Source organism: Eptesicus fuscus, chromosome 10, assembly GCF_027574615.1.
Source record: "Eptesicus fuscus isolate TK198812 chromosome 10, DD_ASM_mEF_20220401, whole genome shotgun sequence".
NCBI classification, from domain to species: Eukaryota; Metazoa; Chordata; class Mammalia; order Chiroptera; family Vespertilionidae; genus Eptesicus; species Eptesicus fuscus.
The window spans coordinates 26702119-26708118 of record NC_072482.1 but is presented as its reverse complement, the minus strand read 5'-3'; positions in this window follow the sequence as shown (position 1 = coordinate 26708118).

Sequence of the window (6000 nt, the reverse complement as noted above, 5' to 3'; positions counted from 1 at the left end):
ATTCTGGAGATCAGAAGTCTGAAAAGGCTTTCACGGGACAAAAATCAAAATGTTGATAAATTTTCTGGGATATCTAGGAGTTAACCTGTTTCCTTGCCTTTTTTAGCTTCTGGAGGTTGCTTACATTGTTTGGCTCATGGCGCATCCCTCCATCATTGAAGCCAACAGTGTGGTATCTTCAAGTCTCTCTCTCTTTCTAACCTCTGCTTCTATTGTCACATCTCTGACACTGACCCTCCTCCCTCCCATTAGTAAGAATATGTGTGATTGCATTGGGCCGACTAGTATGATCCAGATAATCTCTTCATCTCAGACTCCTCAATTAAACATATTGGGAAAGTCCTTTGTATCATGTACCTTTTGTATGTGTTCCTATTTTTTTTTAATTGAGATAAAATTTTAAATGTACAGAACTTGTGAAGTTTTAACAAACATAAGACCCATTTAATATTCATTCCTACCTAGATATGAAATATTTCTATACCCCAGAAAGTTTCTTTGTGTACTTTCCAAGTTAGTGTCCCTCGCCCAGAGATAATTTTTCCTATTTCTATCTCTATAGTTTACTATCTCTATAGTTCCTGACTGACTGTGGTTTGACTTGCAATTTTTCGACTTTGTGATGATGAGAAAGTGATAGGTATTCAGTAGAAACTGTACTTTGAATTTTACATTTTGATCTTTTCCCAGGCTAGTGATAATTTGAACTCTGCTTTGTCATGATACTGGGCAGCAGCAGCAAGAGGATTTTACCCAACTCTAAACTCATGTAAGTATTTAATGTGGGCTTGGCTAAGCTGTGAAGCTCAGTAGGTTAGGTGTATTAAATGCATTTTTGACTTACAATATTTTCAATTTATGATGGGTTAATCAGGCCATAACCACATTGTAAGTAAAAAAGAATCGGTAATTTTGTGTTGATGAAATTCATATGAATGGAATCACACAGTATGTAATCTTTTTACGAATGGTTTTCTTTCATCCATATGTGCGTTATCTATGTAGTTGTGTACATCAATAGTTTGTTTTGTTTTATTGCTGATCAGTATTCCATTGTACGAATATGCCGTGATTTCACCATTCTTTCTCTCTCCTTTTTTATGGACATTTAATTTTTTTCAGTCTTTGATCAATATGAATAAAACTGCAATAAACATTATTGTCTCATGAATACATATTTGTTTTCATTTCTCTTAAATAAATAGGAATAAACTGCTGGATCAGAGTACCAACTAGCAACCTTTTTATTGTCAAAATGGTTGAAACAGTTTACATTAAGAGGCACATATTTTTACTTGTATGCATTTCCATTTTAGCATTCTAATTGAGGTGGAGGATAGTTTAAATTTCAACTTGTGATGATTAATTATGTTGAACACTTTTTCATGTGCTCATTGCCCTTAAAGTTTTTAGTTTATTTTTTAATTGGGTTGTTTCTTTTTTTTTAAATTATTGAGTTAAAAGTTCCTTATATATTCTGGATATTAGCAGTTTGCTACGCATATGTATTGCAACTATTTCTCCCAGTCTGTGACTTTGTTCACCTTGTCAATAATGTATTTTAACAGGTGTTTTTTCCTATTCATTTGTTTTTCCATGTGGGTTTTCTTTCAAAAAAAGTTTGAGTATGAAACTAAATTTATTTTATTATTATTATTATTAAAATATTTTGAGGGTAGCAGTTTAAGGTTACAGAAATATAGAGAAAGGTATGGAAATTTTCTGTATGCCCCTACCTCACACATGTACAGCCTCCCCTATTAACAGTCTCCCCCAACAGAGTGGTACATTTGTTGCAATTGGTGAATCTACATTGACATATTATAATAATCCAAAGTCAAATTTATCAATTTTTTCAAACCCTAGTGTTGTATATTCAAAAGTTACTATTTCAGTATTTGGGAATTAGAAATTTAAAAAGAGTATGTGACATGCCATTGGGAGTCATTCTACTACTTCAAACAATAATGTTTGAAAGATGTTTAATATTAATTACATTTTTAAAATGTATAGTTGTTTTATAAAAATATAACATATGCCAAAAATGAAATTGGATTTTTAGTGACATTGAGAATCTTTTCATATGTCTATTGGCCATCTGTATGTCCTCTTTGCCTATTCAGAGTCTTTGCCCAATTATAAAATAGATTTTTTTATAGTGTTGAGTTGCATAAGTTTTTATAAAATTTGGGTATTAATCCCTTATCAGATCTATCATTGGTGAATGTGTTCTCCCATTTAGTGGGCTGTCTTTTCATTTTGCTAAGGGTTACTTTTGCTCTGCAAAAACTTTTTAGTTTGATGTAGTCCCACTTGTTTATTGTTTCTTTTGTTTCCCTTGCCTGAGGAGATATATCAGAAAAACTATTGCTAGGAGAAATGTCAGAGCTTTTACTGCCTGTGTTTTCTTCTAGGATTTTTATGATTTTGAGTCTTACATTTGTCTTTAATCCATTTTGATTTTATTCTTTTGTATGGTGCAAGAAGGTGCTCTAGTTTTGTTTTTTTTGTGCACAGATCTGTCCAATTTTCCTGACACCATTTATTTATTATTATTTATTTTAAAAAATCTTTATTGTTGAAAGTATTATATATGTCCCCCCTTTTCCCCCCATTGACCCTTTCTAGCCCGCCCCACCACCTGCCCCAGGTCTTCACCACCCTATTGTCTGTGTCCATGGGTTATACATACATGAATACAAGTTTTTTGGTTGATCTCTTCCCACCTACCCACCCACCTTTGCCTTCCCTCTGAAATTTGACAGTCTTTACCCCATTGTATGTTCTTGCCTACTTTATCAACTATTAAATGAACAAAGTAAATAAATGGGGGAAAAATAGAAACAGACACACCCTGGCCGGTTTTGCTCAGTGGATAGAGCATTGGGTTCCATTCTGGTGAAGGGAACATACCTTGGTTGCAGGCTCTATCCCTGTTCGGGGTGCTTGTGAGAGGCAACCAATTGATGTGTCTCTCTCACATCCATGTTTCTCTCCCCTCTCTCTCTTCCACTCTTTCTAAAAAATTCAATGGAGAAATAGCTTTGGGTGAGGATTAACAAAATAAATAAATAAATAAAATAAATTAAAAGGAAATAGACTCATAGATACAGAGAACAGAGGAGAGGGGCATTAAGGGACTGGGTATAAAAGGTGAAGGGGTTAAGCCAAAAAAAAAAAAAAAAAAAACCCAAACAAACACAAAAACTCAGACACAGATAACAGTCTGGTGACTACCAGGGTACAATGGGGTGGAGGCAGGTAGCAGAGGGTAAAAGGGGAATAATGGTGATAGAAGGAGACTTAACTTTGGGTAGTGAATACACAATACAACATACAGATGATGATTATAGAATCTTATTAACCACGATCAGCCCAATACATTCAATAAAAATAAACAAATATGCTCAATATCACTAATCAGGGAAATGCAAATCAAAACATGATGATTATATTGCCTCATACAATGGCTATTATCATAAAGATAAGAGTTAACAAGTATTTACAAGGATGTTGAAAAGCCACTATTTAAAGCAGTATGGAGGTTTCTCAAAAATTAAATATAGAACTACCAAATAATACAGCAATTCTACTTCTGGGTATATATCCAAAGGAAATGAAATTATGACCTTGAAGAGCTATCTGCATTCCCACATTCACTGCAGCATTATTCACAATAGCCAATATATGGAAATAATGTGTGTGTCTATGAATGAATAAGTAAATAAGATGTAATATATATGAAATGAAATATTATTAATTCCTGAGAAAGAAGACCTTTCTGCCATTTGCAACAATGTAGATGGACCTTGGGGGCATCATACTAAGTGAAATAAGCCAGGCAGAGAAAGATAAGCACTGCAAGGTCTCTCTTACAAGCAGAATCTTAAAAAGGCAAATTCATAAGGAGACTGCAGTGGGGTTACCAGAGACTGTGGGCTGGTGAGAGAAATGGGTAGATGTTGGTCAAAGAGTATTAACAATTAGAATAAGTTTTGGGAAGTCAATATGCAGCATTAAGATTGTATGTAGTTAATAACAGTGTATTATATGCTTGAAAGTTGCAAAGAAAACAAATCTTAAATGTCCTCACTCCAAAAAAGAAGTGGTAATTATGTGACATGATGCAAGTGTTAGCTAATGGTAATCATTTTGCAATATATAAATATATCAAAGCAACATGTGCATCTTAAACTTACACAATGTTATATGTTAACTAGAGGCCCGGTGCACGAAATTCGTGCACGGAGGGGGGTTGTCCCTCAGCCCAGCCTGTACCCTCTCCAATCTGGGACCCCTCAAGGGATGTCCGACTGGGATGTCCCTGGGATCGGGCCTAAACGGGCAGTCGGACATCCCTCTCACAATCCAGGACTGCTGGCTCCCAACTGCTTGCCTGCCTGCCTTCCTGATTGCCCCTAACCGCTTCTGCCTGCCAGCCTGATCACCCCCTAACCACTCTGCTGCCAGCCTGTTTGCCCCCAACTTCCCTCCTCTGCCGGCCTGGTCACCCCTAACTGCCCTCTCCTGCAGGGTTGATCACCTCCAACTGCCCTCCCTTGCAGGCCAGGTGCCTCCCAACTGCCCTCTCCTACTGGCCATCTTGTGGTGGCCATCCTGTGTCCACATGGGGGCAGGATCTTTGACCACATGGGGGCAGCTATATTGTGTGTTGCAGTGATGATCAATCTGCATAGTACTCTTTTATTAGATAGGATAGAGGCCTGGTACAGGGGTGGGGGCCAGCTGGTTTGCCCTGAAGGGTGTCCCGGATCAGGTGGGGGTTCCCTTGGGGGCGTGGGGTGGCCTGAGCGACGGGCCTGTGGTGGTTTGCAGGCGGGCCACGCCCCCTGGCAACCCAAGCGGAGGCCCTGGTATCTGGAATTTATTTTCCTTCTACAATTGAAACTTTGTAGCCTGGAGCAGAGCCAAGCCTGGGGCTCCCTCCGAGGCCCGCAGCTATTTGTGTTGGGGTTATAATTGAAACTTTGTTGCCTTAAGCGGGTGGGCCCGGCCAGGGTGTGTGGAAAGCTTTGCTTCCCCTGTTGCCGGCGGCAACCCTGGCCTGCTCTCTCAAGCTCCATTCTGCCGCCATTTGTTTGAATTTGTTTACCTTCTATAATTGAAACTTTGTAGCTTGAGTGGAGGCTTAGGCCTGCAACGGCTGGCAGAAAGCTTGGCTTCCTCTGTTACCTAGGAAACCTTGCTCTCTGTGGCTGTAGCCATCTTGGTTTGGGTTAATTTGCATACTCGCTCTGATTGGGTGGTGGGCGTGGCTGGTGGGCGTGGCTGGTGGGCATGTCAGAGGTATGGTCAATTTGCATATTTGTCTATTATTAGATAGGATTATATTGTAAAATTAGAAAAAATCATCATCCTAAAACTTTATGAGGGCGATCCCTATCATTCATCAAAGGACTTTTGCTTACTTTGGTCTCTCTTGGTGGTTCACAAGTTAAGTGTGTGTGTGTGTGTGTGTGTGTGTGTGTGTGTGTGAGCGTGTGAGCTTGTGAGTGTACATAAGTGCACGCTCACAGCTGCTAGGTCTTTTATTTCATTTCTAAAGTTTGAGTGGGTGAAAAGGGAAATGTGGGCCAATGCTGTAGTGGAAATAATTTTTCTTTCTTTAAATAAAATTAATTTTGCTACCCTTCCCATAAATAGTCAAATTCACTAAGTGATTACATATTAATTGTAGAAGAGATATTAACAAGGGCTATGATGGGATGTAGCAACGTTAAGTTTAGAAACTTTGATAAAATGTATCATTACTCTATGAATAAAAATGGACTGGGGGCCTTGTGACTACTCAACAAATCTCCATTCATCTTCCGACTCTTAATTCAATGACAATAAAAAATTATATTTATTTTATTCTCTGATGTTGGTATTAGACATTGCAACAACTACACAAGGAAAGAAGGTAGAAGAGAAAGACAAAGAAAGGCCAGGTCTTAATTTTCTGTTAGTAGGTTTTCTCATACTTTAAGTTCTAAACTG